This window comes from Gallinula chloropus (genome assembly GCF_964237585.1).
Source record: "Gallinula chloropus genome assembly, chromosome: 1".
Classification (NCBI taxonomy): domain Eukaryota; kingdom Metazoa; phylum Chordata; class Aves; order Gruiformes; family Rallidae; genus Gallinula; species Gallinula chloropus.
The window spans coordinates 160,931,610-160,950,335 of NC_140085.1; positions in this window are offsets into that span (position 1 = coordinate 160,931,610).

Consider the following 18,726-nt stretch of genomic DNA (forward strand, 5'->3'; position numbering starts at 1 on the left):
ACCAAAATAGATTCCTTGGCACTCCACCAGCAGGCAACAAAAGTATATGTCAAATATGCAGCATTTCATCTTTGGGCAAATTCATCCTCAAAGGTGACTTCATTCACAAAGAAAACAATAATTAATCAGATAGTTATGTTGCTGGCTATCCTTCTGAACTGGCAGGAAAATGGTGTTTTATTTAAAATTATACCCCCAGAATTTATAAAAGTGGCAGAAAGGAAGTAGTCAGAAAAAAAAGTATTTGCAGCACATATTATTGTCTACATGTAGCATCTAGACTTTGAGTCACTTGCAAGCATTCACTAAGGATAATCAACAAAATATTAATTTATGTACGTTTTTTTTTTTAAAGTAGTATCCTTTCTGTGGAAAGCTGATGGCGCAAGATAAGGTATCGATGACACATTACTTCAAAGTTTGATTTCTGGTTTGAATGCATTTTAAAATACTGCATAGATCCATGTCATATTGCTTAACACTTTTACAGTGTATATAGGTTTATAACTAAGTTGTATAGATTCTCTCTAGAATCAATACTGTGAAGTTAGCACTTGGATAATGGTAGTTATAGGTGGTGATAAGGTCTCCTCTCAGCCTCCTCTTCTCCAAGCCCCAGCTTCCTCAACTGCTCCTCATACGATTTGCCCTCCAGCCCCTACACCAGACTGGTTGCCCTTCTCTGCACTTGCTCAAGGACCTCAATGTCCTTCTTATGGTGGGGACCCCAGAACTGGACACAGTACTCAAGGTGTGGCCTCACTAATGCCGAGTACAGGGGCACAACTACCTCCCTAGACCTACTGGCCACACTGTTTTTGATACAAGCCAAGATCCCGTTGGCCTTATTGGCTGCCTGGGCACACTGATGGCTCATATTCATCCTGCAGTCAACCAACACCCCCAGGTCCTTCTCTGCCTGACAGCTCTCCAGCCAGTCTCCCCCAAGCCTGTAGCGCTGCATGGGGTTGTTATGTCCCATGTGCAGCAGTCTACACTTGGCAATGTTAAACTTCATCCCATTGGTCTCAGCCCATTGGTCCAGTCTCTTCAGATCCCTCTGAAGAGCCTCTCTACCCTCAGGCAGATCAACACTTCCTCCTAGTTTAGTGTCATTTGATCAACTAAGTTCTACTTGCATGTCTCCATTTATCTTGCATTCTATTTTTTTCAAGTTTTGACACGTATGGTTTGAGTTGAAAAACTAACAATTTTTTAAAGAATCAATCTGACCGATAACATCTAGGGCCTCAACTTCTACATTTTTACACAAATTATCATACAGGGAAATGAAAGTTCCGCTCCATCCAGTTCATTTTATGAAGTTCTTCCAGAAGGATGCTTTTTGTAAGAGGAAATGTGGGTACAGCAATTCAGAAGGGAAGCCTGTTTAAAGATGTCAGCCCTTCTTTGCCATTAAGGGAAGTTTTTTGTCCCTTCATGGCTTCAAATCTACCTTTATTCTGTAGACAATGTTTTACTTCTCATTCTTTCAGGATGCTGCCACCTGATGATTCTTCCTTTCTTTTGTGTTTTTACTATGTTTGTTTGTTCAGAAACCCTTTGACACTGTCAGTGTGATGAGATTTTTGACTGTGGTCTTTCCTTCTTCAGGATAAGAATGTAAGACATTGATGTAGAAGACTTTATGTGGGACAGAGGTAAAAAAGAAACACTGTTATAAAAATGACTCTTTCTAAATATTCATATAGCCTAGTTTTTGTTTCCTTCTACCTGTAAGAACAAATGCAGACAGCCTGCAACCTAACACATACCCATTTTTTCAAATGCAAGTTAAATCCATAGTTGACGATATAAAAAATTTCTGCTGTCAGAGTATTCATGAAGGTACACAGTCTGAACCTAGCCTTATATTATGAACCAAACTAATACTATTTATTAAATGTTAGGTAAATCCAGCTTTTCCCCTATTCCCATATTTTATCAATCTACCATTTTCTCTGATTACAAAAGTAAACATACGTATAAAAATGCAAAGTGTAGATATTGCTGTAAGTTATCACTTACTGCTAGAGCACAAGCAACTGTATTGTTTGAAATATACAAAGTGGAAGCTTGGGGCTTTTTTGCATGGTGTAAAACAACACTATGAGTAATAAGGAACAGCATTTTCAACACAATGAGTTAATGCTAGAAATTCTAGATATGACAAACCGAGAGCAAGAAATCAAAAATTAAAAAAAGAGAATTAAAATTTTCATTATTATAAATATGTCCTAATTTAAATTTGCTCCCTAACATAATTAACTTCCTCATATCACAGGAAAAAAAGGAGGGGGGGAAGGGAAAAAACCCATAACAAACCAAAACCTTTCAAAATATCATTTGCCTCCTTACAGAGTACTACTGTATGCACGTAACAAACCACAGCATCCTTTCTGTAGGTGAAATTTAAGTCTAAAAATGTATTTTATTTTTTTTTATTTCTATTTCATATTTACAAAACTGAATTTCAAATATGTTTCTAACTACATGGATATAGAACTCCAAATTGAAACTCAGCATGTTTCTGGAAAAGAAAAATCAAAGTCTGGTTAGGTTGGCAAGTTAAGCTTGGTTTGTAAGTGTGTGAACAAGAAAAATTGGCCTTTATCAGTTAAAAAGAACTAACATAATAGCACCGACCTCTATTGGGGGAGGGGTGGGAATAAAAAAACCCCCACAAATATATGGAAACAGACCAAGGGGAAGGACAAGGAAAAGTGGCAAGAGAAATTTATTTTCAGTTACTGCAAACTAATCTTAAAGTTCAAGTTATTAGAATGTTTCTGTAGGCTGGCAGAATTTGATTTACAGGATTGTCTAAGAAATGCACTTCATTTCCTTCCTTCCATCTTACTGTCCATCCCAACCCATGACTCTTGGAACCAATTACTATGTTTTCACCTGGCATCCTACATTCCTTATCGATCCCTACACTAATGAAAAAGATTTTTTAAGTGTCTGAACAGAGTTCCAGTACCATCCGCTTCGATTCGGCAACTAGTAATACCAAACATAATGAGTACAGCAAAAAAAGGCAGCCACCAGAGATGTAGCAACTGTCAAAACAACTGTTTCAATGGAGCACAAAGAGGCCCCAGAAGGTCTGCTTGAAACAGTACAGAACTATTTGAGACTATGCGATGATGGTGGTGATGTGCCATGAGGTATGGTCTCCACTGGAGGCTGAAGCAACTACTGTCATATCAGATGTCTCCCCTCAGTCCAGAGGGACACCACTATTCATCTCTTGGGCTGCAGGGAGGGAAAGTTCCTCCCTCTGGGGCTGATTAATGACTGGTGGGACATGAACTGTGCTGTGGCCATTGAACTACCAAATAAAGGAGCTGTGAGCAGTGCTAAGCAGACTGCATAACCACAAAGGGGACTGAAAAAGAGATTGACAAGGTTTTTCACACAGACCTTGCAAAGACAAGAACCTGAGCCCCATGACATGAGGAAGAAAAGTGAGAAAGAAGAAGAAGAAGGAGAAGGAGAAGGAGAAGGAGAAGGAGAAGGAGAAGGAGAAGGAGAAGGAGAAGGAGGAGAAGTGATTTCACCATCCCAAGATGAGGGAAGCTGGACATTTGCTAAGGTGCAATTACAGAACAAATAAGGTAGTCTGAAAGGAGGTAAAGAGGGAGGAAGATGATGTTTACTAGGGCATCAGAGGCAGTCAACTCTGAAGCAATAACCCCCCTCCCCCTGAAAAAAAATAAATAAATAAATTGTGTCACAGATGTTGAAAACTCCCTCCTGTGGAGCACTGCTGTGTCACTCATCTACTGACCAGACTTGTTGCTTGCTAGGGTCTCAGATCCAAGATGTTTTGGAAAGGCTATTAAGACTTATCTCCTACAACATTTTTCATCCATTGGGAATCAATGGTAATACCAAAGATTACCTTAAACACATCAGGAGTGACTGTGGAAATCTGGGTGCTAGAATAAATGCGTAGAGGCCAAGGCAATATTCTCTTCAGTCCTACTAGCGAGGAAGAAAGTCTCACCTAGGTAGGATTGGCTGCATCTTACAGGTCAACACCTGGCAGTGCAAGTGGTGTCACAGGGCTTTGCCTCTTCTGAGGAGCAAGAACTGTTGCATGGAGATTGTATTGTGTTTGCTTGACAAGGTTTGGGGAGGGGAGGAGGGGCACTACATGGGTAGCTTCTGTGAATAAACACCAGGAACTTTTTTGTTGGTGAAATTTTCTCTTAGGTCTCCTCTGACACCACTAGCAGAGTATAGTAAGGGTGAAACATTGGCCACAGTGGAGGATGATAGGTCCAAGGAGTACTTATGTACATAAATCCAGGCAGAATACATCAAGGGGTGTACAGTAGGTGGCTGCTGATGTTGTGAGGCCTCTATCATGTTTGAAAGATCATGGTGATAAAGGGACATATCCGATGATGTAACAATAGCAAATATCACATTTATTTTCAGAAAAAGAAAGATCTTGGCAACCACAGGCTTTTCAGTCTAACCCGAGTCCTTTGGAAGACTACGGAGCAAAACATGGTGAATGTCATTTCCAAAAATGTTAAAAAACAAAAAATTGTTTGCAAATAGCAATATTTATGACATACAAATTATTTATGACCTATACAATTATCTTCTACAACAGGAAAACTGGGTCAGTTCCTGGAAAGGAAACAGGAGTTGTTCTAGATTTTGACTTTAGCAAGACCTTTGACATGTTCACACAGACTAACCTTCTGCACGAAGTGGAGATGAATGTGGGTGGGAATCAGCTGGACTGTTAGGATCAAAGGGTTTTGATAAGTGATTTAAGATCCAGGTAACTGCCAGTTGCCTATAGTATCCTTCAGGGATTCATAATTTTATGTATTTATTTTAGTGACCTGCAGCACTGGCAATGGTCCAACTTGCTAGAAACCAGCTTTGCGGAATCATAGAACCATAGAACCATAGAAACATAGGGGTTGGAAGGGACCTTGAAGAGGACGTTTGGATTCTAGTGGATAAGAATTCAACATAAAATAGCAGTGTGCCCTTGCAGTAAAGAGGGTCACAGGCATGTTTGTTTGTAGTAGCACTAATGTAGCCAACAGGTCCAGCTAAACAGTTCTTCCTCTCTCTTTGGCATCTATGAGATCACATCTGGAGTACTGTGTGCATTTTTGGGGTCCCAACATTAAGAGCAATAATAAGTGACTTAAGTGAGACCATGAGGGATGACTAAAAGTCTCATGCGGCCAAAGAATATGACATGTGAGAAGAGGCTGAACAACCTAGGTTTGTTATGCCTTAAGAAGAGAGAGTTAAAGGGACACTTCAGTACTTTCTACAATTTTCTGTTAGTGTTACCAGAAAAGTTGGTTAAAATTTGTTAAAATTCACAGCTGGTTTTGGTATAAGCAAATAAAAATGATATGTTTTCATAACAATAACATTTCAATTGTTCAACAAATAATCTTGTGATAACCATATAAACATAAAAAACACATAATTTGACCTTTCACTTTTCTGGAAAATGTTATGTGATATTAACAAACTACCCGTTGTTAGCAGATGGCATTTTTTATGAAGTAGTTACAACTCAATTAAAATATCCAAATGATTCTGTTATGGTTTATTAGAGTTCACAGTATCTTTATAGTGCTTTTCTCCCCATGCTTGTTCTACTTCGGCCTTGTAAGTACATACCATTTTTATTTTATTTTTTGTTATATTAAAGAAAAGCTCAGGTGATAATAGTTGCCTGTTTTATGGGTACTCATTCAAAAAAAAGCATTTGCAGAGGTACAGTTTAGTACCTCTGCAAGGAGTCTTTGGTGGGATCTAAGCCACTTAACCAGAGTGCTGAATTTTTACCTAAGATTTATTTGAAGTAGTTTCTTTAACATGGGGGTGTGAAGTAAATGTAACTTGCAAAATGTTCCAGAGGAACTTAATGGTAATGTCTTTCTATTTTTAAAAATAATAAAATGAAATTTTAATCAATTTAATTAGGTGTGTAAAACTAGGTATGAGTTATCTACTCACCAGTAGGATCATATCATATCAAATCATTTTCAATTATCAAGGTTTAACAAAAAGACATTGTTGCTATAATTCTCAGGATTTTGTTAAGGAAAGTTATTGAAAACTTTTTTGGTTTTTTACACAGATTTAAGATTGTGTCTTGACAAATCAATCATATTTTTTAGTTTCCATTATGCTGTATAGGGGCTACACAATGAGCTGACAGAAAATGCTGTTCTCATTTTCCACTTGCTAGGGAGGTAGAACCAACATCAGTCACATTTCTATATTTTCACAATTTGAAGCATAAATGTCTATACAGAAATAAATTTCAAATAATCTTCTTCCCCTCCCTACCCATAGCCTCAGAAAAAGAATTAAACGTTGCTGGCAATTTGAAAAACAACAACAACAAAACAAAATAACAAAATAACCCTACCAGAATGCATCAGTTAAATTACAGACAAAAAATAGAATTAAACACTTATTAGCTGTGAATATATTATCTATTTAACAAAATTATTTATGTTACTATGGTATACTTCCTTTTTGTTTCTTCAGATTTCCTAATGTAAGAAGAGGAATTTTTGCTTAGTTCTTAGAAATACTGCTATAAACATTTTTACAGTAGACTTCTTTTGCTTGCTGTTTTTTATCTGACAATATAACAAGAATTGGTGAGAAACTTTATCCATATAAAATACATCTAGTGTAGCTGCAGTTATTAATATCTTTATTAATTGACAGAGACTACTTTCTCCACTTTTTTCTTTAAGTATTCTCTTCTTCTTGGGTAATGTAACATAACTTCATGCATTCTCTTTACATCATTATAATTATTATGCACATAATAGTTATGGCTGCAATGTGAGCAGCTTAACATGAGTTCAGCCTTAGACTACGTGGTATAAAACTACACTGTGACAGATAGCTATTGGGAGAATTGATGATTTTTAAAAATTTTCAAATTTGTCTTTAGAAGCCAAAAGCATGAACAAATAGGATGATTCTATCTGCAGTTCTCTTAGACTTCAGGTCTCCTTCTTGCTCTCTGCTTCCATCTTTCTGAAGTCTTTTTTTATAAGATTTTAAAAGAGTTTCAACATCTTCCAGTATTAAAAGTTCTAAAGAAATCCATACTACTACTGCTTGAGATCAGAGCATTGTATTTGATCTCAAACAACTGGTGTCTTGGGAAAAATGAAACAGCTTTCAGCAATGATAGCTCACGTTCAGTTTTGAAGAAGTGCCAGAGGAGTGAGTACTCACATTATTCTCTCAGTCATTTCCAGGATTTTATCTCTGTCTCAGGTTCTTCATCCATCAAAACATCAGCTTAGTAAAGGTTCTGAAAGAAATACCAGCACAGGGTTTTTTTGTAGGAGTCTTCCTCTTCAGTGCTCTTCTCAAAGGCATGCTGGCCTGTGCCTAAACTCAAAAGAATACCCCTTCTCTTTTTTTGTTCCACACACATCTCTGAAACTCACCTTAATCTCATCTGGATCTGGGACTACACCACAAGCAGCTAAACTCTGTAAGAACTAGAGTCCTCCTCTATTTCTACATTACTGAGACTGGAATGTACTCTCCTGAGAGACATGGAATAGACTTCATAAAAGAATTCTAGGCCGTAACAAAAGAACCTTCTTTGATAATGCACAACAAAGAAGTATTCTCCCTTCTGTACTCACTCAACTTTTCCAATAAATCATAGAAGCCCACCCCCATAGTAATTTTTTCCAACTTTTTTTTTTTATGCTCTTTCATTATTTTAAGATCACTAATGTGAAATTCAGAAGTTTAGGCTAATATCGGATTTTAACTAGCAAAATATTAAAAGTAAATCTTTACTTTTTCTTTAAGATGTGCTATCAGGCTTTGTCCAAAAAATGAAAACTGAAAAAAATTTAACAGGCATTTTTAATAGAACTGCCTTTTTTTTTTGAATGTTATAAAATCCTCCAAGATTTAATCATCATTTACATCCTTAGTGTTGTTATGTGTGAAAGTTTGATTGATTGAAGGTTCCCCTTACTCTGACATATGAATTGAATAAGTATAGTGCCCTTAAAGCACAAGATGTGCAATCTCTCCAAGGGATGAATCTTTTAAAAAAAGATACATGGTCATCTTAGCTGGTCATGTAATTGCATCCTCATTAGTCAAGACTTTTCTGAGTGCACAAAAAGGTGTAAGTCTTAGGAGGTCATAATTTGGAGTTTAATCATTTAGTGTACTGTAATTGCTGCTTGTGACCAGATGGAGTTGCACTGGCTTCTGTAGCACTCAGGTGAAGAATGGTCTCTAAATCAAGTTCCAGTATTGTATTATGGTGTCTATCTTATACTTTTTAAAAATTAATGGTTGCTCTGTGCTCTAAAAGGCTTCAGCTACCAAAATGGAAAGGCAAAAGATGTACTGTGAACAACTACAAAATGGTCACAGAACAGTTATAAGCTGTTATTTTGATGTGTAAATATTAGAATAAATGACAGAGAAATTGGTACAATAACTGGGAAATAAAGGTATATAGTGGGAACAGAACAGAGGAAAAGTTGAAGACAGACAGTTCTATCAAAATGAACTGAAGTACATTCTGAGAGAAAAAAAAATAAGGTTAAGATTTGGTACATTAATAAGAAAAAAATACCCCAACAACAAAACCGTAAGCATAAAAAAAAGAAGATAATCAGGTAAAGACAATACCCTGAGTCATCAGAGAATTTGACGTATAAAGCAGAAATTGTGGACAGAGTGAAGAAAAAAGAGGTCTTTATCTTATTTGAGTAACTGAGCAGAGAATTATTTTTTACCCTGAGGGAATACTGGCCTTGCTTTGCTTTTGCTGCCTACTTGACAAGTGGAAAATGAAAAGGAGAAAGACACAGGGAGCTGGGATGCCAAGTGTTCTATATCCTGTACTTGCTCATGTTATAGGAGTAATGGGTCTTGTGTTCTGTCAAAATATGTGCTCTGCTGTCCTAGTTCTTATAAGGGCTACTTATAATTAAATGCTGTCTCTACTCTCATATAAATATGAAATCACATCTTCGACATCTAGGAATGGAATAACAAGGATAAATGCAGAATCAATTCCACGGTTTCTAACTGATCCTACCAATTCAATCTGCAAGCCAAATGAAATAGAACTGATGCAGCAGAAAAAAATCTGGTGGGCTTGTTTACAGGGCTTAACAGAGGCCTTTTTTCTATTATAGTACTACATGAGAAGCTTTTTTTCAAGGTGAACTTTCCATGGGTAAAACTGAAATGAAAATTGGATGTCACTGAGTAGTTTTCTTTGCATCTGTTCTACTGCTTTTATTTACAAAAGGTGAATTTTCATTAATGTTGTTAACTCAAGATATTTACCTGAATGGATTATCAGTGATTGTGATGATTTTTTATGGATTCTAATGCAGTTCTGGCTAATTTTAATTTCTGAAGTATACCTTACCGGTGAGACAGATGGTGGCTGGTATTTTATTTGTATCAAAATACATGCTGAAAGCATTGCTGTTATTGTGGAAATTAAAGGTAATATACTGTTGTGTGAGAATTCTACATATTTCATGAATCCATTGATTTTTGGACATGACAAGGCAAACTATGGGAAACAGTATACAAATAATTCACTATCTTGCTATTGATAATATTTAATGAAAAAAAATGTAAGTATCTCAGACTTCTATCATTTTGCATGGAAGAAATCCCAGTGTATCAGTAAACTGAGGAGACAGAAGTAAAATCTCATAATCCAGTAGCAGTACAGTCTTCAGTCTCAAGTTACAACTCTTGAGATATATGTATTATCTTGCTGTTGAGCAATGAAATGTTTTCCTTTGGAATTTGAGAGACATAATACAACTGAATATCTCTAAGTAAGCAATAATAGACCTGATGGTATCTATTCTTGCTGTAACTTTACTCCTGACTAGCTTCTTATTCTATAATAATTAAATCTTTTTACTCCAGTCATGAAACAGATACAATAAGTACCACATAACATTCCTGGCTTATTTCAGATTTCAGGCTTGCTAAGGAGTCCTCAAACTGTTTCTGACCTGGGCTTATGCAAAGCTTTATTAATATTAATCAGATTTTAGTGAAATTGCCTGAATTTGTTTTTAATATGTAATATTAATTGTTGAGTTTCTTTCATAAATGTTGACTGCCTTCACAGCATGTATCATGCTGGTATATACCTTCATTGAAGTAATTAAAAGCTTGCATGTGCTTACCAATTTTTTCTCACTCTCTGCTCAGGCACAGGAAAACTGTACCTCACAGTTATATTTTTATGAATTATCCCCTGAGTCACTGACCTTCTACTAAACCTTAAAGCAAGTCAATAAACAACTTAAGTCTGCACAAAGACTAAATACCTAATATTCTTGTCTATGGTGAATGCGCACCTTGAGAGCTATTGATTATTTAATTCTTTCTGATGTTTCTTCATGAGGTATTACCAAAGGCACTGACTCAGTGACATGTCTGACATAATATCAGCAGTGGAAACAGAATTAAGACACCTTCCTGACACTGCTAAATTAAAGATGAATAAAGGATTATCTATTAAGAAGAAATATGACAGTAACCGTCAAGAAAAAGTTGCATTCTTCTGCTCATCTGACATTGTAAAATCTTGCATTAGAAAGCTTGCATATGGCAAATTTGGATTCAGGATTCAGAAAACATTCTGTTGATGTAATTTCTACTGTCCAATATCTTATAGGTTTTGATTCCCTGTTTGAAATTTCCTGATCTGAGAGTTGACATTCAAAGTATTAGATCATGTGGATTAACTTGGCAGGTGGGCTTGTATAATTTAAGATCTGTTTTTCCAGAAGGAAACTAGGGCTTAGATTTTTTTTTTTGCATTTACTAACCTAAAACAGCAAAATGTGAGTGATGATTGGAGAGGCACACAGGATTTTTTTTTTTTGCCTAGAACAACGGTTCCCTTCACTGTCTTCTGTTCACATTGAGTTTCCCTTCTGTGCTATAAAGAGCTGATTTTCTACATTTTTCATTGGTTACTATGCTTAACACTCCCCAGCTGGCTTTCCAGTGTTCCCTGGATAAATTAGCCATCATCTCCTGGGCTAACCGCCAACAGAGTCCAACTATTTCTGAACAGAACAACATTGTATTCTGCATCTATAGACCCACAAACAAGACAATTCCTTCCACTCACTATACACATTTTTGGAGATAGCAAACTACATTTATACAAAAATATAAATATGGTGAATATTTTATGCTCCTTGGTCATCACTGGTAATTAAAATCTTTTTATGGGTCCATTCAATCAAATATTGTGTCCCCAAAGAAAGAAAGAAAACTGAAGGTCTCTCGAGTTGGAGGCCATACAGGGCAGACTTCAAATTGCTAGAGTTTTGTTTAGCTCATCTCTAATTTATGCACCCACAATTGTATGCAAGGAGTATTCATGACAAAATATTTACTTTGGAAGTTGAAACTATTCCAATGAAACAGAAAATTCTTTCCCAATATGTTAAAAAAACAAACAAACAAAAAAACCCACCTGAAATGCATACAAAGTCATTACTTCCTTTTCTAAGTAGGGCGTTAAATTAGCATGGAAAATTAATCTATTATTATCAAGAATGCAGAGATCATTTGCTTGTTGGTATGTCCATGATTTTAATACAATTCACAACACCAGGATAATGTGTTTCACTGAAAATGAAACAGGAGCTATTCATTTCAAGTATCACAGTGGCCAGAAAGAAGTTTCATAAATGCCTCATTTCAGTATATGAAAAGACATAGCATGGAGGAAACAGAAACAGCTGTTGTGGCTGAGAGTAACAGAACAATATAAAAAAGCATAACATTTCTGTTGATATGCACAGCTCAAGAATGATATGTCGGTGTTGGGAAAAGATAAGTGTGAGGCACTGAGATAATTAAAGCTGATAGGATGATGGTTACACTTCACTGTAGTCATTGTTCTATTTGAGGAGAGGAGATAATCATTCTTACTCTTTAATTAAAAGTGTACTAAATGTGTAGAGATAGTCAGTTCCTGCAAGAAGTAGTTTATTTTCTCCTTCATATACTTAAATCATATATTACTTTTCCCTACAACTTGTGTCAAAAGTTTTTGAAATCTTTCCTTATCATGCATCTTATCAGCAAAATACTGTAGGTTATGAGGATCTGAGAGTGATATAAATATCAAATAGCTAAAGATGATGGTATGGTATGGTATGGTATGGCATGGCATGGCATGGCATGGCATGGCATGGCATGGCATGGCATGGCATGGCATGGTATGGTATGGTATGGTATGGTATGGTATGGCATGGTGTGGTATGGTAACAAAGACTTTTTTGATTTGCTAGATATTTAACCAGCTACCAGAGAAGAAAAGTGGTAGCCAGAAGTGCTACTTGAAATCAGTATGCTCTGAAAACAAATGGAGATGTTTGCATGTCTATCAGAGGTATGGGATATGTCCTGAAACAATTGACCCGTGTCAGTTTTACTCCTCTTCCAGGAATTTTAGGAACAGATGTACACTTTTCTTTAGCTTTAGGTTTTTAGATTTATGACTATAAGCATGGTAGCAATATTTATTTGAAGTGGTTAATGAAAAAAATAGTGAATTTAAATGTTATGATATGAGGAACAGATAAAAAGAACAGATAAAAATAAAGTAGAAAATGCATCCTGGTGATCTAAAATTCACAGTGCTGCATTGTACTTAACGTGATTATACATTTTATTTAACTATTCTGTAAACAACTTAAAGTGGGCACTAGCTGTATCTGAAATAAGTTATGCTGTGAATTTCCCTCCAGTTTATCTGAGAAAAACAGGTTGAGAATTTGTCACCTTATACCTATCACACTCAAGAGTGTTTCATTGCTGTTATGCTTCATCTGTCTAAAGCATGAAAAAAACCCTCTACCTATAACATCTGGTTAATATTTTTGCATACTTTAATGTGCAGCCTGAAGTAGAAAGTAAGGTTCAGCAAATGATGCGTTCCTTACTAAGGAATTCCCAAAAAGCACTATAGGAAGGAAAGAGAATTTCATAGCTCCCTGAAGCAAAACATGGTTAATCAGATACCAACAAGTACAGATGCTTCTCAGCATAACAACTTAGACCTTTACACACTAACTGAAATACAAATTCTATTCTCACTGAGAAGATTTCAATTTTTTTTTTCCAACTTGAGAAGGGAAAATTAGGGGTAAGGCAGCACAGGAAAGATTAAATGGGTGCCATGGTTTATCCCCAGCGAGCAGCTGAGCACCAAGCAGGCTCTGTCTCTTGATTCCTGCACACCTGGGGAGGAAGGAAAAAAAAAAAGGGAAGAAAAAGGCAGACCTCATGGGATGGGATAAGGACAGCTTACTGGGACAGCAAAGGGAACGAGAAATAACAATAGTAGGACTTTAGAGCAAAACTTACGAAACTGGTGATACACAAGTGCAGTTTCTCACTGAACTACGCAACTCAGGCCATACTGCTCAGACACGTCCTGAAGCTGGACTGTCCCCAAATCATGCATCCTCCTCCTCCTCCACCAGCCCTACTTTATGCTGAGCATGATGTCATTCGTACAGAATATGCCCTTTCACCAGTTTGCGCCACCCATCCCACTGTGTCCCCTCCCAGCTTCCTGGGTGTCCCCGTGGGTGCAGGGCAATGTGAACAACTGAAAAGTCCCTGACTGCTTGGCAACAAATAAAAATATCAATGTGCTGTAGGTTTTGCTTCCTTTCAGGTCACTGTGGGTTTGGCCTCTCACAGAGGATTAAGAAAGCCCCAAGAAATGTCAAAAGGGTATTCTACACCCTTATGTGGAATTAGGAATTAGTGGTTAGTGCAATTAGGAATCCGATTCCCATCCTTGCTTTGCTTTAATGTAAGGAAACACATAGAATCATAGAATCCTTGTGGTTAGAAAAGACCTTAAAGATCACTAAGTCCAACCATTAACCTAATATTGCCTAGTCCACCATTAAACCATGTCCATAAACATCACATCTACACGTCATTTAGGGATGGTAACTCACCAACTTCCCTGGACAGCCTGTTCCAGTGCTTGACAGCCCTCTCAGTGAAGACAGTTTTCCTAATACCCAATCTAAACATTTCCTGGTACAATTCAAAGTAGCTTGTTACTTGGGAGAAGAGACCAACACTCATCTAGCTTCAACCTCCTTTCATGTACTTGTAGAGAGTCATAAGGTCTCCCCTCAGCCTCCTTTTCTCCAACCAAAGAAACCACAATTCCTTCAGCCACTCCTCATAAGACTTCTTCTCTAGAACCTTCACCAACTTCATTGCATTTCTTTGAACACACTCCAGAACCTCAATGTTTTTCTTGCAGTGATGATCCCAAAACTGAACACAACCTCTTGCAGGAGTGTCCAAGTGTTTAGGGTTTCAAAATATTCTGGCAAAGTTTTGTTTGGGTGGTGTTCATTGGATCTGGGATGAGATAATTAGGCAGAAGAAAGACTGTTTTATTCTGAGCAGCTTTTAAAATAATAATAATGATAATGATAACAACCATAAGTATTAATTATAAAAGTTTGCTATTTTGATAATTAATATAGTTTAATTTTTAAGTTAAGATCTTCCCTTTTCTGAAGCACTCTGAACTTCCCTTCCCAAATTTTATACTGCTTTACATATTGAAAATAAATGAAACATTTCTGTGGCTGCGGGTTTTCAGAAATATGTTAATGCTATAATTAAAATTGCTCAAAAATCTTATTTTTTCATGTTGCTAAACTAGTATATTACTTTAGTCAGGAAAGGGAGTAGTGATTGCTTTCAACGAATAGCAATATTAACTAGACCACCTATTGTGTGATTTTTTTTTTTTAGTTAAGTTTGCATTGGTCTGGCTTGTTAAGTTGTATTAAAATAATATAAAAGAAAAAAAATGAATACTGAATGCTTTTTTCTTGATTATAGCTTTTAGTACTCTGTCATCAACTGAGAATAAAGCTGTGTGCTGGCACACTACCAGTCACATCTGTCTTGTTAATGAAACAAACTATGGAAACCTTTCCAGTTCTTTTGTTCCAGTTTGAAAAACAAAGAAGAACAATAAATGCTCCAAATGACATTGAGCTGTTGTATGATTTTTTAAAAGCTTCCGTCACATGAACATAATGTTACAAGATGAATTGTTAAGTTGTGACACTGCATTTCAAAATGATTCTGTTCTATGGGAAATGTAATTGCACTTTTTTTTCCTTCCCAAGTAAGAATAGCTTTCATAAGAAAGAAAACAGGCAAAAAGCTGTCAATACTAGAAAACAATGAACTGAAATGATATTGAAAAACACAGTCGCTCTAAGGATTTCCAGGGATATTTCATACTTCCCAAGAAGTGAAGGCCTAATAAAGGGAAATCCTGATCCACAATTCATGGAAGACAATGAAAACATTACCAGAAACTTAATTTTTATTGTATGACAACCCTTTTAAACAAACTTGCTGGCCTTCAAAGTTAGTATTTGGCATCACTCACATTTGGGCCTCAGTGTCCTATAGACAGGTAGATTAGGTCTGTGTCGTGTTGTCATTGCTGAGTCAGATAACTGGGCATACAGCCCATAAGGTGTGAACAAAAACCTCTGCATATGACCTCAGTGTTAGGCAGCTATAGAATGGCCTTCTTTTTTTTTTTTAGGAAAGAAGAGAAAACCCTTTATGCACAGTAGTCTTAATGAAATCCATACTTATTCCTTGTTCCAAATTAAATTATATATATTAGCTCTGTTGCTATATTGAGGGTGTTGTAGTACTAGATCCATTATTCTGGCAGAAATTACTGCTGAATACACACTTTCCAAACCTTGTATGTGAACATAGCATCAAAAGAATCTTAAATATTAGAAATATCAGCCTAATAGCATAAAAAATTATACTGAAAGCATTTAATTAAAATAAACTGCAGTGCCAAGAATGCTGTAAACCAAATTATTGTAAACTACATAAATTTCCTTTTGGTTTTCAATGTTTCAGTGCCTCATTAGGTGAAAGGAAAGGGTTAAAATTATATTTCCAACATGTTACGCATTGTCTCATTCTTTGCAGTTCTTAATATATTCTTGAAAACTATTTCTAGGGAAGAATTCAGATAACAGAAGGCTGAGCAGATGGTCATTTCCAACTTCATAGTTCCAGAAAAAGCAAGGGCTATCGTTGCTGCTGACATCTGAAGTTGATGCAGAAAGATGCCTACTACGACAGACGAAAAATTTAACAGCTAGTCAGTCCCATGATCAAGCAGCTTGGCACTTGGTGACAGCAGTTTGTCCATGTGTTGAAATGAGAAGAAAAATTAATCCAAAACTATACGGTCGCTTATAAATCTGTTCATTTACCTTCTTTTTCCTGTTACCATTTTTTTTTTCTTTCAGAAATGAACAAACCACCAAAAGTATGTTACTGTTTCACAGAGAAAAAAAAAGAGAAACAGTTTACAACTAGAATTTTGACATCACATGACCCATATTGATAGATCTGAAACTGCAGTAAGAGTACTACAGAAAACATTCCCTTAATATTCTGAGTTAAATTCTGTCTAATGCTTACCTTCAATCACATAGTCTAAAATTATGCCCTATGTTTTCAATAACGCCTAATGTTGCAGTTGGAGAGATAAGAGGGATGCACTTCACTCTTAAGAGAGAGGCAACAATATGTTTATTGATATAAAACAAAGAGTGTAACAATGTTTGGTAATAAACATGACAGTGATTAAGGATTGATGGTAAAGGTAATCTTGATTATTTAGTGCATAGAGAACAGGGCCAGATGAAGCTGTCAGGGAGACCCTTCCATTGAGTCAAAAGGTTCAGAAAGGAGCCCCTTGCTTTCTAAACTCAGAGAGGAGCCTAGGTGCGGTTGGATCCAGTCTTAGTCTCAGACTTGGTCAACGGTTTATGTCTAAAGGTTTATATATGTACAATCAATCCTTTATGCTTCTTAGCCCATATCACAAAATGTAGTCTATTTATTCCTAATTCACTTACCAAGGATCTGTTGCAGCAAGGATTCTCTCGACCTTGAGGAGTAACCTTGAGAGGTGTCTCTTTCAAGGGGTGATCCTGATGTGCAGCCCATTGTTGTTTCGGGAGAGCTCAAAGGGCTCTTGGGCTGCTGATTATTTGTGGAGTAAGATGTTTGGCTTACATAGTTACATTTACATACCACCCACAGGTGTCAGAGGACACTGACCAGCGCTCTGTCCAGGTGGGCACATTAGCAATGATGGCCCTTGGCTATTTTGTTGTTAATGTGTCTTCCCGAAATCACAGTGAGGTGGATGCAGACCTCATGGCCTTCACCAATAGTTATTGATTAATCCAGGTTTATGAGGAAAATGTCAGGCAAAGCTTGGGGCAGCAGGGGAAGCATACAGTCACACTTTATATCTAGTATTTAAGGGGCAGTACTGCACTCCTCGCTTTTAAAGGTGAACATTGTGTTTAACTGCGGAACACAAAGTTTGGAACATGTTCCTAAGCAATGACAGCTTTACCCAACAACACATGAATGTAGATGGGACAATATTGTTTCCCTCTTTCTCAACAAAATGTAATCAAGATTTTACTACTACCATGGATACCTGACCAGCAAAATCTCACTTTATCTAGGTTCCCACTACTTTCTAATATATCTGCTTGGGGACTGTTACTGAAGTGATCACTTATTCCTCACAAACAGCTTTAATACAAATCAGATTATTTCGGATGAACAGCCAAATGCAAAGGACTACAGAGGTGGCAGCAGAAGTTCACATTTATGAAGATTTCTAACTGAAGTGTTCTGGACCCTATTCAGCCTACCAGAGATCAACCCATATATCCTAAACTCTAGGAAAGTGTTTTAATCAACTACCATGGGTAATGACAAGAGAATACTTGTTTTGCTGCTATATGAACAAAGAAAGCCAGAAAGATAATAATGGGAATGGTTGGAAGCTGTTCAGGGATTAGATTCAATGGATTAGAGCACATTGAGAAACAAGACATAAGATCCTTTGTTTTTCTTTATTTATACCTCCCAAAAATGCATATCTAGTCAAAGGAACTGAACCTTAAATATCAGTTCTTTTCATCTGAGAAAGTTTAGGTATGTCTAGAAGAACATATTTAACCTATGAGTCTGTCTCTTTTCTCTCCTCAGTTTGCTAGATGAGTTATTCAGAAGGGGGAAGTCGACTAGTCCTCTTCCCAGAAAAAAAATTCAACTTTTGTTTTGTTGTGGTCTTTAAGTGTAATGGAAACACCGAGAGGTTCTAAAATTATATAGATTTTTCTGTTTCTTATCTTCCCAGTAGCTCTAAAAGTAGGGCTTCCCAGTAGCTCTGAAACTAGCAAAGAAATGTTCATTTTTTCACTGGATCGGGGATAATTGTCCTCTTTTATTATAGAAAAACCAAGACACATGATGGGTAGACAATTCTCTAAGTTACTACAGGAAATATTTTGAAACAGGAGCATTACCCATATGAGCACAGAACTTAGAGAGAGTCCCAGTTGTCTTCTGTATCATGTTAACTATCCCTTTACATAGCTTTACTGAAGTAAAGCTACCTATTACTATGCAATTTATAGATTATTTTAGAATCTCACTACCGAAATTGCTAGAAATTTATACATCCAGTTTATATATTTGTATCTCAAGACATGCTATAGGACTTTTATTATGAAAAATCTTCCTCTG